We start from the raw sequence: 19664 nt of genomic DNA, 5'->3' as shown, positions 1-19664 counted from the left end.
TAGCTGACAGAGGGATAGCTGACAGAGGGAGGGAGAGTAGCTGACAGTGTAGGGAGAGAGTAGCTGACAGAGGGGGAGAGAGTAGCTGACAGAGGGGGAGAGAGTAGCTGACAGAGGGGGGAGAGAGTAGCTGACAGAGGGGGGAGAGAGTAGCTGACAGAGGGGGGAGAGAGTAGCTGACAGAGGGGCGGTAGCTGACAGGGGGAGAGTAGCTCACAGAGGGGGAGTAGCTCACAGAGGGGGGTAGCTGACTGGGGAGGGGAGCTGACAGAGGGTGGATAACTGACAGGAGGGTAGCTGACAGAGGGTAGGTAACTGACAGGAGGGTAGCTGACATAGGGTGGGTAACTGACAGGAGGGTAGCTGACAGAGGGTGGGTAACTGACAGGGAAGGGGAGCTGATAGATGGGAGGTAACTGACAGGGGATTGAAGTTGACAGAGTGACAGAGGGGGTGAGTACCTGCCAGAGGGGGGAGAGTACCTGACAGAGGGGGGGTAGTAGCTGACGGGGGAGAGTAGCTGACAGAGGGAGGGAGAATAGCTGACAGGGGGGGAGTAGCTGACAGAGGGGGGTAACTGACAGAGGGGAGAGAGTAGCTGACAGAGGGGGGAGTAGCTGACAGAGGAGGAGAGTAGCTCACAGAGGGGGGTAGCTGACTGGGGAGGGGAGCTGACAGAGGGGGGTAGCTGACAGGGGATGGAAGCTGACAGAGGGGGGAGTACCTGACAGAGGGGGGATAGTAGCTGATGGGGAGAGTAGCTGACAGAGGGAGGGAGAGTAGCTGACAGAGGAGGGGAGTAGCTGATGGGGGGAGTAGCTGACGGGGGGAGTAGCTGACAGAGGGGGAAGTAGCTGACAGGGGGGGTAGCTGATGGGGGGGGTAGCTTACAGGGGGGTAGCTGACGAGGGGATTGCTGACGGGGGTAGCTGATGAGGGGGTTGCAGACAGGGGGGTTAGCTGACAGAGGGGGAATAGCTGACAAAGGGGGGAGTAGCTGACAGAGGGGGGTAGCTGACCGAGGGAGGCAGAGTAGCTGATGGGGGGAGCTGACTGGAGAGGGGAGCTGACAGAGGGGGGGTAACTGACAGGGGATGGAAGTTGACAGAGGGGGGAGAGTATCTGACAGAGGGGGGAGAGTAGCTGACAGAGGGGGAGAGTATCTGACAGAGGGGGGAGAGTAGCTGACAGAGGGGGGTAGCTGACAGAGGGAGGCAGAGTAGCTGACTGGGGAGGGGAGCTGACAGAGGGGGGGTAACTGACAGGGGATGGAAGTTGACAGAGGGGGAGAGTAGCTGACAGGGGGGTAACTGACAGGGGGGGTAGCTGACTGACGAGGGGAGCTGACAGAGGGGGGTAACTAAACAGAGGGGGTAACTGAACAGAGGGGGGTAACTGACAGGGGCGTAACAGACAGGGGATGAAAGCTGACAGAGAGGGGTAACTGACAGAGAGGGAGTAGCTGAATGAGGGGGAGAGTAGCTGACAGAGGGGGTAGCTGACTGGGGAGGGGTGCTGACAGAGGGAGGAGTAACTTACATGGGATGTAAGCTGACAGAGGGGGGAGAGTAGCTGACAGAGGGGGGAGATTAGCTGACAGAGGGGGGAGATTAGCTGACAGAGGGGGGTAGCTGAAAGAGGGGGAGAGTGGCTGACAGAGGGAGGGAGAGTAGCTGACGGGGGAGCTGACTGGGGAGGGGAGCTGACAGAGGGGAGTAACTGACGGGGGTAGCTGACAGGGGAGAGGATCCGACAGAAGAGGGTAACTGAAAGAGGGGGGTAACTGACAGAGGGGGGTAACTGACAGAGAGGGGAGAGTAGCTGAATGAGGGGGAAGAATAGCTGAATAAGGGGGGTAGTTGACTGGGGAGGGGAGCTGACAGAGGGGGGTGTAGTTGACGGGGGAATAGCTGAATGAGAGGGGTAGTTGACTGGGGAGGGGAGCTGACAGAGGGGGGTTACTGACAGAGGGGGGTAGCTGACAGCAGGGGAGGGGAGCTAACAGAGGGTGGGAGTAGCTGACAGAGGGGGGATAGTTGACTGGGGAGGGTAGCTGACAGAGGGGTGATAAGAGGGGATAACTTACAGGGGAGGGGAGCTGACAGGGGAGGGGAGCTGACAGGGGGGTAAGTGACACGGGGGGAGCTGACAGAGGGGGTAACTGACAGAGGGGGAAACTGACAGAGGTTGGAAGCTGACAGAGGGGGAGAGTAGCTGACAGAGGGGGAGAGTAGCTGACAGAGGGGGAGAATAGCTGAATGAGGGGGGAGAATAGCTGAATAAGGGGGGTAGTTGACCGTGGGAGGGGAGCTGACAGATGGGGGGAGTAGCTGACAGGGGGGGAGAATAGCTGAATGAGGGGGGTAGTTGACTGGAGAGGGGGGCTGACAGAGGGGGTAACTGACAGAGGGGGTAACTGACAGAGAGGGGTAGCTGACAGGGGAGGGGAGCTGATAGAGGGGGGTAACTGACAGAGAGTGGTAGCTGACAGAGGGGGGTATCTGACAGAGGAGGGGAGCAGCTGACAGAGGGGGTAGTTGACTGAGGAGGTAACAAAGAGGGGGTAACTGACAGAGGGGGTAACTGACAGAGGGGGTTAACTGACAGGGGAGGGGAGCTGACAGAGGGGGTAACTGACAGAGGGAGGAGGAGCTGACAGATGGGGAGTGGCTTACAGGACGGAGTGAGAGGGCAGATGAAAAAGTTACCTCACTCAGTGAGGTCTTGAGGAGACACAGCACAGCACACGCTAGGTAAGGAGGCGGGACTTTGTGCGGCCGCAATCACCCACAGTCCAGCCCCGCCTCCACATGTGACCAGGTCTACCGGGCCAATCAGAGATCCTCATTTCGGCTGCCCACACGTGACCTATTCAGCCAATGACAGGCTGAATAGGTACGCCTGCTGCCCAACGCTGAGCTCGGCTCGGAGGCAGAGCGCATAGGCAGTAATAAATGTGTAACACTGATGGCGGGCGCGGGAATCGGGATGCGCCAATCAAGTTATAACTGATTCTATATGTGCCCGGGTTTCAGGCGGCTTGAAAACCGGGGCACATGTATCCAAACCCGGACTGTCCCGGTCAAAGCTGGTCAGGTGGCAACCCTAGTGGTCACGTATGCGCCGTGGGGATACCTGCGATCATCTCACGGAGCTGAAGAATGGGGAGATGCCGATGTAAACAAGCTTCTCCCTGTTCTGCCTAGTGACCGTGTCACTGATCGCTGCTTCCTGTGATCGGGAGCTATGATCAGTGCAGTGTCGTTCATAACCCATCCCCCCTAACAGTTAGAATCACTCCCCAGGACACTTTTAACCCCTCCCTAGCCCCCTAGTGGTTAACCCCTTCACTGTCATTTTTACAGTAATCAATGCAATTTTATAGCACCGATCGCTGTATAAATGACAATGGTCCCAAAATGTGTCAAAAGTGTCCGATGTGTCCGCCATAATGTTGCAGTCACAATAAAAATCGCTGATGGCCGCCATTACTAGTAAAAAAAATATTAATAAAAATGCCATAAAACTATCCCCTATTTTGTAGACACTATAACTTTTGCGCAAACCAATCAATAAACGCTTATTGTGATTTTTTTTTTTTCAACAAAAATATGTAGAACAATACGTATCGGCCTAAACTGAGGGAAAAATAGTCTTTTTATATATTTTTTGGGAATAATTATTATTACAAAAAGTAAAAAAATAATGCGTTTTTTTAAAAATTGTAGCTCTATTTTTGTTTATAGCGCAAAACATAAAAACCGCAGGGGTGATCAAATACCACCAAAAGAAATCTCTATTTATGGGGGAAAAAGCCGTCAGTTTTGTTTGGGAGCCACGTCGCACGACCGCGCAATTGTCAGTTAAAGCAACGCAGCGCCAAATCGCAAAAAGTGCTCTGGTATTTGGTCAGCAAAATGGTCCGGGGCTGAAGTGGTTAAATGATATTTTGCTTCAACATTAGTACAGGTAGGTTCCCAGTCATGCACAGTAATCATGTGCGGATATTAATTGTATATCGAGGGGAACGTGGCTCGGAGAGTTTTGGGTTAACATTCATCTCAGATACAGAGGAAAAGCAGCAGAAGATCTATAAAAGTTCTAGGAGAAGCTCCGCTCTCAGGATATAACAAGGGTTGCAGCCCCCCTAATAGACCCCCATAAGGGGCTATGATAAATTGGGAAAGATGGAATGGGGTACACGGCGCTACCCTAGAGAAGAGAGGGGGTCTCAGTCCCTCAGTGGTGAGACCATAGTGCACTACCCAACAATCTAGTGCGCTCGTATGTGATCATCTTATAAGTATATATACCACCAAACTCTGACATATATTAATGTGCAAATGGAACGCAATCCAGAAACCTCTCTTCACATATCAATACAGATAATTATTACTTAATAACCGGCATGAAGAGCTAAACTCCACCTGCGAAAAAAAGGAGGACACCAAAAATATCAAAAAAACAAGTTGTGTAAATAAATGAAAAAGTGAGCAGTGAATGATGTAAACACAATGCTGGTATTCCGGTGTAAACAGACCTATAAATAATAGTCCATCAATAAACTGATATACATTTTACCATAAATCATCCCATAGAAATCATTTGCTATCTTGCTGTGAGTTCCAAAGTCACCAAGTGCTTGACAAATCAGGTGACTCTTGTGCCCCCCCTTAAGAGTTCCCACTCACCATCTCCTATTACCCCTACAGGGGTGATTCGCATGTATAACCAGGATTATCGTTCCTTAATGGCTTCTCCAAACACTTCACCAGACCGAGATATCCAAATGATCTCCTACTCAGCGATATCCAATGGTAATATTCCAGAGAATACTTCAGTGGTGTCCCAGGGATAAATCCTCACAAGGAAAACATTGAGCTCCCATAGTGTAGTATTTAAAGTTATTTATTTACAAAACATCAAAGTAAAAAACAACTTCCCCATCAAGTGGGTAAAAAAGCCTTAAAAACAGCTAAAATCTATAATAGATACAATGTATTCAGGGACCGGTGCGCAGCGTGCGCTCCAACTGCGTTCCAGGCTCCCTGCTATCGTACCGGAAGTGACGTGAGTACGTGGCTCCACCTTACGTGTTTCGCCATTAACATGTCTTATAGGCAAGCGGCTGTGCAAGTTCCTCTCCCTCCTAAGTTACTTGATATGCAAGCTTAACTTGCCCTAACTGGAGGACATACAGTGGTGTGAAAAAGTGTTTGCCCCCTTCCTCATTTCCTGTTCCTTTGCATGTTTGTCACACTTAAGTGTTTCGGAACATCAAACCAATTTAAACAATAGTCAAGGACAACACAAGTAAACACAAAATGCAATTTGTAAATGAAGGTGTTTATTATTAAAGGTGAAAAAAAATCCAAACCATCATGGCCCTGTGTGAAAAAGTGATTGCCCCCCTTGTTAAAACATACTATAACTGTGGTTGTCCACACCTGAGTTCAATTTCTCTAGCCACACCCAGGCCTGATTATTGCCACACCTGTTCACAATCAAGGCATCACTTAAATAGGAGCTGCTTGACACAGTAAGGTCCACCAGAAGATCCTTAAAAGCTACACATCATGCCGAGACCCAAAGAAATTCAGGAATAATTGAGAAAGAAAGTAATTGAGATCTATCAGTCTGGAAAGGGTTATAAAGCCATTTCCAAAACTTTGGGAATCCAGTGAACCACAGTGAGAGCCATTATCCACAAATGGCGAAGACATGGAACAGTGGTGAACCTTCCCAGGAGTGGCCGGCCGCCCAAAATTACCCCAAGAGCGCAGCGACGACTCATCCAAGAGGTCACAAAAGACCCCACAACAACGTCCAAGGAACTGCAGGCCTCACTTGCCTCAGTTAAGGTCAGCGTTCATGCCTCCACCATCAGGAAAAGACTGGGCAAAAATGGCCTGCATGGCAGAGTTCCAAGGAGAAAACCACTGCTGAGCAAAAAGAACATCAAAGCTCGTCTCAATTTCTCCACAACACATCTTGATGATCCCCAAGACTTTTGGGACAACATTCTGTGGACCGATGAGACAAAAGTGGAACTCTTTGGAAGGTGTGTGTCCAAGTATATCTGGCGTAGAAGGAACACTGAATCTCATAAAAAGAACATTATACCAACTGTAAAATATGGTGGTGGTAGTGTGATGGTCTGGGGCTATTTTGCTGCTTCAGGACCTGTAAGACTTGCCGTGATAAAAGGAACTATGAATTCTGCTGTCTACCAAGAGATCCTGAAGGAGAATGTCCGACCATCTGTTTGTGTACTCAAGCTGAAACGAACTTGGGTTCTGCAGCAGGACAATGATCCTAAACACACCAGCAAGTCCACCACCGAATGGCTGAAGAAAAACAAAATGAAGACTTTGGAGTGGCCTAGCCAAAGTCCTGACCTGAATCCTATTGAGATGTTGTGGTATGACCTTAAAAAGGCCGTTCATGCTCGGAAACCCTCTAATGTAACTGAATTAGGACAATTCTGCAAAGATGAGTGGGCCAAAATTCCTCCAGGACGCTGTAAAAGCCTCATTGCACGTTATCGCAAACGCTTGGTTGCAGTTGTTGCTGCTAAGGGTGGCCCAACCAGTTATTAGGTTTAGGGGCAATCACTTTTTCACACAGGGTCATGATGGTTTGGATTTTTTTTCACCTTTAATAATAAACACCTTCATTTACAAATTGCATTTTGTGTTTACTTGTGTTGTCCTTGACTATTGTTTAAATTGGTTTGATGTTCCGAAACACTTAAGTGTGACAAACATGCAAAGGAACAGGAAATGAGGAAGGGGGCAAACACTTTTTCACACCACTGTATCTCCCCATGTAAAACCTTATTACATAGAGGGATGACACTGGAGGAATACCGCACACATGTTAGTGGCATAACCCCTTATATTATAACAGTGAAAACCCTGCACCTCCGCTCACCCTAACAAAAGTATATTAGCAGGTAAGGGTTATACAAAACGATATAAGAGTACCGGCCATCATGATTACCATACAGACAACTAGAAAAAAAAATGATATATATTTATGTAATATAATTTGAAATAAAAAAGAGGGGGATAAACCATAACAGAATTAAAATCTCACAATCTAAACTAACCTCTCTGGAATACCTAACGGCTGCCAGATTGTCCCAAGTGGTTAAAGTGGAAGTAAACCCACTTTTTTAACTTTTACCTACAGGAAAGCCTATAATAAGGCTTACCTGTAGGTAAAAAAAATATCTCCTAAACCTGTACGGTTTAGGAGATATTCCCCTCGGTATGCGCCGCTGACTGCAGCGGCGCATGCGCACAAGGGGGTTCTCTCCGCGAAAATCCGGCAGCGCTCGTCCGGCTGGATTTAAATCTCCCGCGCGCATGCGCGGGAGTGACGATATCGCGGCTCCGGCCACTCACAGCGCCGGAGCCGCGATACCCGGAAGAGACGCCGAGGGAGCATGTCGGCTTCCTCGGCGTGGATCGGGCGAGATGTCGGGGCCTCGTTCTAAGGTAAGTATTTCATAATGAGCTAGTATGCGGTGCATACTAGCTCATTATGCCTTTTGCTTTGCAGGTTTAAAAAAAAAAAAAAAAAAAATGCGGGTTTACTACCGCTTTAAAGCAGGGCATTACAACTCCCAGAAAAAAAGCTTTAAACTGAAAAGCCAGATATTACCCTGTAAAGCATACCCCATACCAATGAGTGATGTATACCAGCGAGTGATGTTCTACATTTTTCAGACAGAAAAAAATTCTAGCGGAAAAACTGCTCGTCTGTATGCTGTTCCGACGCAGTGACTATTGACCTTCCTTTTTATAGTGCCGTTATATATGTGTTGTACGTCACCTCGTTTTTGTCAGTCGGAATTTGGTGTGACCGTGTGTATACAAGACAGCTTGAGTGGAATTCCATTGGAAAAACTTCAGAGTTTATTACAAAGGGATAACCGGACGTGGGTACAGGGCATAAGGATTAGGAAAGTTTTTGGGTAGGTTTTGTTAGTTGATTGTTGTGTTTGGAAATGTGTGGGTTACACTCTTATTCTGCTTTATTACACTCAACTATTTTCTCTGAACGTAGGATTACACATTTAGCTTGGTTTGATCAGATGTCTGTTGGTGTGGCTATTTGCCATTTATGTGTGAGGAGATATACATTTTCAGCCTGACTGCAGATCATTGTATGTTTCAGAATAACGGAACTCAAACCTGAGCGACCGGGTTTCATGAAATCTGTCCACCCTGTGGGAAGCCTGGGCTTGAGTGTCTTCCATTTCACAGATTTCTGACACCTGAGCCAGCCAGTCCGCTATAGAGGGCGCTCTTGTGGTTCTCCAGCGGGTCGGGATCAGCACCTTAGCAGCATTCAGCACATGCTTGGTGTGAGGGATCTCTGGTACCCCTGCTGGGCATCGCCACCAGACCTGTGTCTCCTGTCCTCCAAACCCACCCGCAGCCTGCAGATTCCCCATAACCAGCCCTTAACCCCTCAATCACCAGACAAGACACACAGGTGTTGAGGGTTAAACATGCAGAGCATAAACTGTTTATTAAATACAAAACATACACCTTGACTAGTGTATAACATATATGCATTTTGCTAACAACCTATACTCCACTTACCTCCCCATTATATAATAAATAAGACCATACCACTTATTGGAGTAAAATAGGCTGTAGCAGCCATTAATTTATTAAACAAACTGTATAAAATATCCAAAAATATATAACTTTAAATAACATAAACCATGATAAAAACAGTAACAGAACAATAACAACATCAGTTATGATGAAAACATCAGCTCCCCCTAGTGTTGGTCTTTGCAAGTACACCAATAACCCTCAGGTTATATCCAAAGATTATGACACTGCGGTCTCTCTGACGTGGGTTATTGGGCCTCAAGCCAACAGGCTGACTCAGAGACGCCCACCTACCGCAATGCCCCCATAACCAATTACCAGATAACCTCCGGTAACTGGAGTACCACCCACAGGACCCGTATTACCGACAGATCCTGACTCTTCATTCAGAACTCTCTTCCTCACCCACAAAGACCAAACACCAGCCACTGCCACGACAGTCCATGTTCAAGCCCTGAAAGAGAAAAACACAAACACACAACACAGAAAAATCACACCCCGACATATACAACCCAAGCTTAGGGAGGGGGGGTGGGGAACTTTTTTCTTGAATGCTGCCTCGTGGAGGGGGTGGGATCAGCTTCTCTGCACTGAGTACCCCACCCCCTACTCCCTTCGGCCAATCCCCCGCCCCCTATCATGCAGGGCTGACATGCACTGTTCACACAGTCATGCCAGCCCTCTGCCTACAGGGTTTTGTTAACCCCTGCGGCGCCGGGCTTTTCTTTAAACACAGTTAGGGACACTCCTCTTAGCCTTGTCATAGAGGGGGTAGGGGACAAGCAAGAACCAATGGGAACTCAACACTTGTACATTGAAACAGAAACTACAGTTTAAACACATGAAGGGATTATGATGAGCAGGCAGCCCCTCCTTACCCATCCCCTGCTGAGAGGGGGATGGGGGAGAAGGGATGTAGCATTACATTACATTATCTCAATGCCATTTTGTCCCCAGGTCTCGTAGCCCCACGCTTTGGGAATACCGCCATCTTGTATATGTCTTTATCAGCTAAAAGTACATTGTTTGTGGAATAAAAGTATATATTTAGCCCAGCCGGGCCAATAAGTTTAGGTAGCCCAGCTCACCCGGTTCTGATGAACCGGCGACCCCGGACACAAATGTCTGGAGGTGGCATCTTCTCCAGGTGGTGGGAGATGGCAAATAGCCCTCCAGATCTCACGTTCTCTGCTGGGCCATAATCTGTGGGTAGGAGGCGAGCCCCCAGCCCCCTCCAAAACACACAGTGACAGTGAGTTCTGCCACACTTGGTTAGCAAATTTTTGTAGCATTTGAGTGGGTAGGTAGAGATGTGTAGAATGCAACAGGCAGCATTTAATGCTATTTTGGTTTAGGTTTTCAGATTAATAAGGTCCTTGACCTGGCACCAAAAGGGGGCCAGGGGAGGGCAGTGCCACCAGATGTGTACAAGTGTACCTGTATCCTCCCCACATCTCCAGCATATGCTTGAGGTCTGAGCATTCCGGGAATGTAGTTTTTCTGGCGTGACATACCAGTCAGTGAGTAGTTTATAAGACGTTTCTTGTGTCTTAGTGCTGATAGAGCACTTGTGTGCTAGAATGCAGGTCTTTTTCCATTGATTGTCCATAATGGTCATCTTAAGTGCAGTGGACCAATCCTTTCTAAATCTGTCTTCAGTATTGAGGTTTGCGTATTGCAGCCACGCATAGGAGACTGGAGTCACCTTTTGTTATTGTGCGCCCTCCGCACATACCTTCTCTAGATCTGTCATCTGTCTGGAAAAGATTCCCTGTCTGGTCGTACCGCCAACATAGGTGAATAGTTAGAAGTATGTCCAGAGCGGTAAATTGGATAGTCCATTGTCTTTTTTTAATGTCACAAATTCCTTGAGTCTCCCGTCTTAAAAACATTCTCCTGCTTGCAGGGATATGTTGTTAGGAGGGCGGAATAGCAAATGGTTTCCAATCCCCGGTGGAATGTCTGGATTGTCTTTTAGTGGTGTTAAGAGGCTCAGTAGGGAGGTCCCTGTTTGGTGTTTTGCCGCTTCTAAGTAGATATTTAGTGTGGTTTCCATTAGTGGATGTTGTTTTAATGTTTTGGTCTTTTTGGAGTCCCGGGTTCCATGGAGAAAAAAGTAGGGGGTAGGAGCTTAATCCATCCTTTAAGGCTACCCAGTCTTTAGGTCCCCGTGGCAGTGCCAGTCCACTATTCTTGTTAAATGGGACGCTATGTAGTATTTCCTGCAGTCAGGAAGCCCCATCCCTCCTAATTCCTTTGGTCTGGTCAGAATTGCGTACTTGATCCTAGGTTTTTTATTTGACCATAAGAAGATCAGTAGTATGGTGTGTAATTTTTTAAGAAAACCTCTGAGGTAATTTAATTGGTAACGCCCGTAAAGAGTATAGCAGCCTGGGCAAAATGACCATTTTCAGAATGGCGGCCCTCCCAAACCATGAGAAGTAACCTGCGTTCCAAAGTTTTAAATGCTTTTCTATCGTTTAAAGTAAAGGTGGGAAGTTTGCGTCATAAGTCATTGACAATTTAGGGGTCAGCCATATTCCCAGGTATTTTAGTGCCGATCCCTAACATCTGAAGGGACAATTTTCTTGGGTTTTGGCTAGATTAGTCTCGGACAGGTTGATGTTCATGGCCTCCGATTTTGATAGGTTTATTTTGAGATTGGAGACAAATCCATAATGGGCAAAGGATTTCATAAGATTGGGAAGTGTGATGTGTGGTTTTGTCACAAAGAATAGGAGGTCGTCTGCGCATGCTGCCATCTTGTATACCCTGTCATGTAGAGAAATGCCCTTCACCGGGTTGTCTTTATTTACTGTACAAATGAATGGTTCTAGGGAGAGAATGAATAGCAGTGGGGACAAGGGGCAGCCCTGCCTCATGCCATTCAGTATCTCCACTTTGTATGATAAGGTTCCATTCATTTTTATTCTGGCCAAAGGTCTTTGGTATAGTGCTGTAATCCATGCCATCATGTGAGGGTTAAGTCCTATGTGATTGCAGGTTGTGAACATGAAGTCCCAGGCGACTCTGTTGAAAGCCTTTTCCACCTCTGTGGATAAGAGAAGACTTTCCATGTGTCGGGATTGTGATGTTTGTGTGAGAAGGAGTGCTTATATAATGTTGTCTTTCTCTTCCCTGCCTGGCATAAAGCCTACTTGTTCAGTACCTATGATGGCGTCTAGGTGCGGCCTTAGCATATTATCCAGGATTTTAGCTAGAAACTTCAGGTCCATGTTCAGTAAAGAAATAGGCCTGTAGCTGGAGCACTCTGTGGTGTCCTTGTTGGGTTTGTGAAGAACCATAATGTGTGCGGTGAGAAGGTCTGAGGGCACCGATCGAGTGTTAGCCAGAGAGTTGAAGGCTTTTTTAAGTGGTTCTGTCAGTATGTTCAAAAAAGTCTTATAATGGATAGAACTGTAGCTGTCTGGACCTGGGCTTTTCCCTGGTTTTAAGGCTTTAATAGCCTGTTGAATCTCCATGGAAGAGATCTCGTCTTCTGTCAGCCGTTGATGGTTTAGGGAGACCGCTCTCCCTTAAGTAGTCCTGTATTGCCTGAGCTCTATCCCCTGATACCTCAGGAGGTCTGTGTTGTGTAGGTAAACTTTACAGTTGGGAGTAGTATGTGTGGAAATGCTTTGCTATGGCTTCTGTTGTAATGTCTAGTGTCCCATCTGTACTTTTTACCCTTTCATGACTAAGCCTATTTCTGACATTTGGTGTTTACAAGTTAAAATCCATATTTTTTGCTAGAAAATTACTTGGAACCCCCAAACATTTTATATATATATATATATATATATATATATATATATATATATATATATATTTTTAGCAGAGACTCTAGAGAATAAAACGGCGATTGTTGCAATATTTTATGTCACACGGTATTTGCGCAGTGGTGTTTTAAATGCAACTTTTTGGGAAAAGGGACACTTTCATGAATAAAAAAAAACAAAACAGTAAAATTAGCCCAATTTTTTTGTGTAATGTGAAAGATATTTTTATGCCGAGTAAATAGATACCAAACATGTCACACTTTATAATTGCGCGCACTTGTAGATTGACGACAAAGTACGGTACCTAAAAATCTCAATAGGCGACGCTTTAAAAAAATTTTTTACGGTTACCAGGTTAGCGTTACAGAGGAGGTCTAGTGCTAGAATTATTGCTCTCGCTCTGACGATCGCGACGATGCCTCACATGTGTGATTTGAACACCGTTTACATACGCGGGCGCGACTTCCGTATGCGTTTTCTTTGCTTCGCGAGCTCGCGGGGACGGCGGGCACTTTAAAAAATTTTTTTTATTTTTTTATTTATTTTATTTATTTTAAAATGACTAAATTGTTTAAAAAGAAAAAAAAATTGATCACTTTTATTGCTGTCACAAGGAATATAAACATCCCTTGTGACAGTAATAGCTGGTGACAGGTCCTCTTTATGGAGGGATCGGGGGTCTAAAAGACCCCTCACCCCTCCTTTACACTTCAATGTATTCAGATCGCCAAAAACGGCGATTCTTAATACCGGATATTTTTTTTAAACCGGCGCCATTGGCAGCCGAGTAAACGGGAAGTGACGCCATGATGTCGCTTCCGTGTTTACGATGAGGAGACTGGAACGAAGCCAATTACAGCTTCGTTCCAGTTCCTCCGCAGCAGCCGGAGGTGTCGGTTCACTGATCGGTGCTCCCGATCGAGCGGGAGCACCGGTAACAGCGGCAAGAGGCGGCAGGAGGGGGGACGTCCCCTCCCGCTCCTCCGGCATAACAGCCGAGCTGCTTTTAGCCGCATTGGTTGTTATGCCTGGATAGCCAATCGCCTGCTGCAAAAAACGGTACCGGGATGATGCCTGCAGGTGCGGGCATCATCCCGGTATAACCCCCGGAAGCCGAGTACGTATATCTGCATACGCTCGGCGGGAAGGGGTTAATGCCCATTATGTGTTTGGAGGTAGTAGGCTCTCGCAGGGCTCTGGCCGGTGTCCCATCATATAAGGTCCCTCATCAGATAGTGTCCGCTGTGTACTGTGCATGCGCAGTACACAGCAACACAGATTCGGAAATAGCCGAAGATGAACGGCGCCTGCGCACTGAGTCCAGGTTCTAGCCCCACCATCCAAGTGGACATAGAGTAGGAATAAAAGAGAGCCGAGCGCAGTGAGGCTGAGCCCGAAGCGTGGAGAGTGAAGCTCACCCGCGAGGGGCCGTCTAATTTTCACAGCCCTATGTCCGCTTGGATGGTGGGGCTACCACCTCCACTCACAGCGCAGGCGCCATTGAGCTTCGGAAATTTTACGAAGCTTCTTCTGCCCCCTACTACGCATGCGCAGTGCGGGGTGGACGCTATATGATGGCCAGACTGAATATGCCAGAACCCCGGCAGCCTGCCCGATTTATCTCCTGCCTCATAGTAGATCTTTTTTTTTTAAATAGAAGGTGTTTCATTTTAGTTTCTAGGCTTAGCTGTATTGTTTTCCTTGCCTCTAGTAGTTCTGTAGCTGAGGTCTCTGTCGGGGACTGTTTATGTTTTGTCTCCAGTTGAGAGATTATGCCTGTCAATCTTTTATATTCAGCCTCCTGTTGTCTTTTACGGTGTGCACCCATTTTCATCAAGTCACCCCTTATTGAGAATTTGTGCGCCCCAAACCATTAAGGGGTCTGCCTCTGGAGTTTCTTTTCGTCTAAAGAAGTCCCTAAGCTTTGCGGTAATTTTAAGCATAAGATCAGGATCTGTCAGTAGTAGGGATGAGCTCAGGCGTGTTCGCATGGAACACGTGCAGATCCCGCCAGGAAGTGGGCGCAGCGCTGCACTAATCACAGGCAGTGAGACATTGCCCCAATGTGTGGCTGCAGAGATCGGGCAATGTCTCACTGCCTGTGATTAGCACAGCGCTGTGCCCACTTCCTGGCAGGTTCTGCATGTGTTCCATGTGAACACGCCTGAGCTCATCCCTAGTCAGGAGTTAAGCATTAGTCTCCAAGAGTTCATGTCAGACTTCGGGGTATTGGAATTACTGTCGAGGATATTGGTACGTGGTCTGATATGGACTGTATTCCTTTCAAAATAATTTTATTGTATAGAAGAATAACATTGTGACAAATGTTCACCCTTGCAGGGGTATAGTGCAGAAAATAGAACAGTGTAAGTAACTATTATTAACTGCTTCCTGACCGCATCACACAGATATACTGCGGCAGAATCACGTACCTGTACGTTGCCCTTTAAGAGGCGTCTTGCGTGCGCGCGCCCACCAGGAGCTTTCTGACCGTGATCATGGGTCCCAAAATTGCACTAAATGTGTCCGATGTGTCCACCATAATGTCGCAGTCATGATAAAAAAATCGCAGATTGCCTCCATTACTAATAAAAAAAATAATGAAAAAGCCATAAAACTATCCCCTATTTTGTAAACATTATAACTTTTGTGCAAACCAATCAATAAACACTTATTGTGATTTTTTTTTTTTTTACAAAAAATATGTAGAAGAATTTGTATCGGCCTAAACTGAGGAAAAAAGGTCTTGGTTGACCGCTGTCCCAGTGATTTTATGGATTAGGTTAAACATTTTGTTCCAATAGCCTCTAATTCTGGGGCATTGCCACATATTATGGAGGAGAGAGCCCAAGGGACCGCATCCTCTGAAGCAGAGGGGTGATTACTGCGGATAGAATTTAGCTAGACGGGTTGGAACCAGGTACCAGCGGGACGTAAATAAATAGTGATCTTGCACAGTAATGTGTTAGCACTCAGCCTGCAACTACAGCTGACAATAAATGATAAAGTCCCACAAACTGGTAGAAAACTGGAAAAATAATAATTCAAATAGATAAATGGTTCCAGTCCATATGTTATACATATAATACAAATTGGCGATGTCTCCAAAATATATTCTCATTAACTGCTTCCCGACTGCCTCACGCAGATATACTGCGGCAGAATGGCACGTACAGTCAGAGTAATGGAGCTCCCGACGCTCACGCCCGCTGGGAGCTCCGTGAACATGGTCGCAGGTCCCACAGACTCGATGTCCATGGGGGATGCCCACGATCATCACACAGTGAGGAAGAATGGGGAAATGCTGATGTAAACAAGCATCTCCCCGTTCTGCCTAAAGACACTGACGCTGATCTCTGCTACCTGTGATCAGGAGCGGTGATCAGTGTAGTGTCACACACAGCCCCTCCCCCACACAGTTAGAATCACTCCCCAGGACACACTTAACCCCTACAGCACCACCCAGTGGTTAACCCCTTCACTGCCAGCCACATTTACACAGGAATCAGTGAATTTGTAATTGCACTTATCGCTGTATAAACGTGAATGGTCCCGAAATCATGCCAATATTGTCCGATGTGTCTGCCATAATGTTGCACTCATGATAAAAAGCACAGATCACCACCATTACTAGTAAAACAAATAATAAAAATGCCATAAAAAATATCCCCTATTTTGTAGATGCTATAAGTTTTGCACAAACCAATAAAAACATGCTTATTGTGATTTTTTATTTTATTTTTTTTTAACAGAAATATGTAGAAGAATACGTATCGGCCTAAACTGAGGGGGGAAAAAAATGTACGTAGCGCCGTCTCCTGAAGAACATGCGCTATGTGTTTTTGCCATTTTAATATTCCTGGAACCACAGTTTGGTTTTGGGTTTAATTACTCTAAATGTTGGCCTCAGTATCAGTCCAGCTGGATTGCTTTGTGTTTTGCTTGGCCATAGGTGGCATTGTCATCCCTGGCAGGTGCTAGAACGTAATCCAGTTGGGTGCATTAAGTGCCAGTTCTCTTTCGGAAACCAGTCCAGTGGGAGTGTCACTCTTGCTGTGCATTCTGGGAGAGGGTACTTAAGGTGCTGATGTCACGTGCTTTGGGGTTCCGGTCCAGAAGTGCGTTCTGGCTGTTTGGTCCTGGTCTTCCTGACCGGCCCTGAGGGCTCTCATGGCCTGGGGTGTGGATCTGCCCAAGTCCAAGTCTTGGGGCTGGCTAGCCTGAGGCAAAGTAACTGAAAGAAGGTTTCTAAGGTGGTCCGGTGCCATCTCTGTTTGTAAAGTGGCCCAGAAACTGTGAAAGCATCCAGGGGAGGACTATCCGGGAGAAGGCCACACAAAGGTTGGCTTATCGGCAGGAGCCTGGAGGCTAAGTTGAAAGACCCCAAGTGAATCTAATCTTGTGTGGTATAGTCAGACCAGCTGCAAGATACCGTACGAGGGTTCTCTGAGTTGTCTGCATCTTTCAGTTTTATTCAAGTGTTGTACAGCAAGTCTATGGCAGAGACTTCATTCAAGTGTTGTACAGCAAGTCTATGGCAGAGACTTCATTCAAGTGTTCTACAGCAAGTCTATGGTAGAGACTTCATTCAAGTGTTCTACAGCAAGTCTATGGCAGAGACTTTGATATAAGCACTCAGGCTGCTAGGCCTAGTGAGAGAAGGACTATCCGATGCCTGTTTGATTTAGTTCAAGAGTACCTGGACTTTCATACCTGAACCCTCTGACCCTACTTTGAGAGACTGTGTTCATTTATCCTTTTGCAAATAAAAATCCTTTAAGCAGTCTCTGCAGTTCTTGGGCCATCTACCTCAGAAAACCCCTAGACATACACGAGATAAAGAAGATAACGGTAAGCCCAATTAAATTGGCCAATCCTTCAGGAGTCAGTGCTACATTTATATATTTTTTGGGGATATTTATTATAGCAAAAAGTAAAAAAGAATGTGTGTTTTTTTCAAAATTGTTGCTATTTTTTGTTTATAGCACAAAAAATAAAAACCACAGAGGTGATCAAATACCACCAAAAGAAAGCTTTATTTGTGGGAAAAAAGGGCGCAAATTTTGTTTGGGAGTCACGTTGCACGACTGCGCTTGTCAGTTAAAATGGCACAGTGCTGAATCACAAAAAGTGCTCTGGTCTTTGGCAAGCCAAATGGTGCGGGGCTTAAGTGGTTAAATCCAATAGAAAATATGCTTCCAATAGGGAATGTGCTCACAGAACTCTCACCTCAAATCTGTATATAAACAGCATCACAATTATGTAGATAGCCTTCAAACTTTCCCAGATTCTGTTCCACAATCTTCCTCTAGGGCGTCTATGTCTTTGTATGTAGCTCCTGGTATCATACACCCGGTCCTTAAGCCCAGTAATGGACACAGCGTGTCCGGCCCTAAATTATGGGTTCCCTTATATTTACAATTTTGGCCTTTTGGTCCTCTTGCAAATTTTATTGTGGTGTGAAAAAAAATTCCTCAGCGAAAAGTGCACATTTGTGTGTCGATGGGCCACATTGGACTCCGTGAATGTCAGGGTGTCTTCTGATAGCTATAGCTAAAGTTTCTATTGGGAAGAGGGGGGGATAGGGGACATCCCTGCCTTGTTCCTTTTGTAATAGGGAAAGGGTCAGAGAGGTGTCCATGGAGTTGAACCTGTGCTTTGGGTAGGGAGTAGAGGGCATCTAGTAAGTTGAAAAATCTAGAGCTGAATCCCCAGTGTAGTGAACAGGTAAGACCAGGTGACTGTGTCAAAGGCCTTTTGGAGGTCTATGGATGGACTGTAACCCTATCTTGGCCTCTATAACCTTGAATAGGTCCCTCTGGGATATGAACAGGTAATCTATGCTGGAGTAGCAGTTATGAGGTATGGAATGAAAGGTATAGTCTTTGTCTTCTGGATGGAGAAATTGCCAGGTATCAATTAATTGCACTAAGAGGGTTTTAATTTTTTTTGCGTATCTTGTATGTGATACACGTCTTCCCTGATGAAGAGTCCATCAAGGGGTTTAGCGGGATGTTAAAGCCCCCCCAGTATAAGGCAGCCTGATGTGAATCCTCTGAGTGCTCATATTATGTGTTGGCAAAAGGTCACATGGGCTGAGTTTGGGAAGTAGACATTTGCGAGGGTAATGGGTGAGCCTTCATATTTGCCCTTAAGTAAGATGTATCTTCCCTCTGGATCTATTAATCGGTCTGTCAGGGTGAAGGGAGCTTCCTTGATCGCCAAGATCAAAACTTTCAATTTGGCAAAGTTTTTTGTGGCATGCATTGCTTCAGTGAAGTACATGCTTGTCAGTTTTGGAATCTGGTTGTCTTAAAGTGTGTCTATTGCAGGAAAGCAAAATGTGGCCAACCTTTCTTGAGTTCTCTTAGCAGTGTAGACCCTTTTTTTGGGATGTTCAGCCCTTTTATATTATGTGATATGATTGTAGGACCGCGGCCCAAGGAGGAGTAAGCCGTCTGGAGAACCCATGAGTGTAGTGATCTGATCCAAACCTGTAATTAAAGCTCAAGGCTAGTCAACAATCAGTTTATCACAGTGCAATCACATAATATATGGGGAGGGGGATGAAAGGTAGAGGAGAAGAGAGAATAGAAAGGTGTTATAATTTAGAGAGAGGAGGAGGAAGAGTTATCCAAACACTTTAGAAAGTAATAACTGTTCCAAAGTATATAATTAGTGGGTCAAGAGGCGATAAATCTCGTCCCCAAGCCCACTCAGTGGTAACGTGTATAGGCTACAACCGAGATATGGAAGCAAATATCACCTATTCACTTTGGGTGTTAGGTTCTAGGTCTGTTTTAAAACAAGTCGCAACAAGTAACACTGCCAAAATGAGAAGAAACCCGGCCTAAAAATGGCTCAAATATCCCATTATTATTGCATAACAATACAATATCAATTGGAGTGCATATTTAGAAACCCTGCTTAACCACTAGGCATCCGTACTATAGCCGAAAGACAGCTCCACTGCGGACTCCAATTGTCGGGAGGGTGTCCCTGGACGTCCTCTTTTTATTTTTTGCGATGCGTGTGCCCACGGGCGCGCATCAGGGAAATTCTGTGCTGGCCGTATCCCTTGGACACAGCCAGTCACAGATTGCTGTAAATGACCAATCACAGGGGCCGTTTACAGCATGATTGGAGCTTCCAATGAGAGATGATCTCAAGTGTAAACATATGAGATCATCTCTCATTGTCGGCTCTCCCTCCTTACATAGAGACATTGTGTGAGGAGGGAGAGTGAACGGCT

At 46.3% G+C, this 19664-nt stretch overlaps 1 protein-coding gene across 3 annotated transcripts in view; it reads left to right on the top strand.

The window, feature by feature from the left end:
* LOC143963524 (NACHT, LRR and PYD domains-containing protein 3-like) overlaps positions 1-19664 on the top strand; it is a 121117-nt gene that overhangs the window by 1545 nt on the left and 99908 nt on the right. For 2 of the 3 annotated variants that reach the window (XM_077473195.1, XM_077473194.1), the window contains exon 1: positions 6891-6955. The exons of the other annotated variant lie outside the window; for it this stretch is intronic. The gene's annotated coding sequence lies outside the window, so the exon portion shown is untranslated. Of the gene's footprint in view, positions 1-6890; positions 6956-19664 lie in introns of those variants that run through there. 3 annotated transcript variants of the gene reach the window in all.

This window comes from Lithobates pipiens, unplaced genomic scaffold, assembly GCF_037356315.1.
Source record: "Lithobates pipiens isolate NorthernLeopardFrog02 unplaced genomic scaffold, aLitPip1_a1.2 Scaffold_8, whole genome shotgun sequence".
Taxonomy (NCBI): Eukaryota; Metazoa; Chordata; class Amphibia; order Anura; family Ranidae; genus Lithobates; species Lithobates pipiens.
This window is presented reverse-complemented; position numbering and strand designations above follow the sequence as displayed.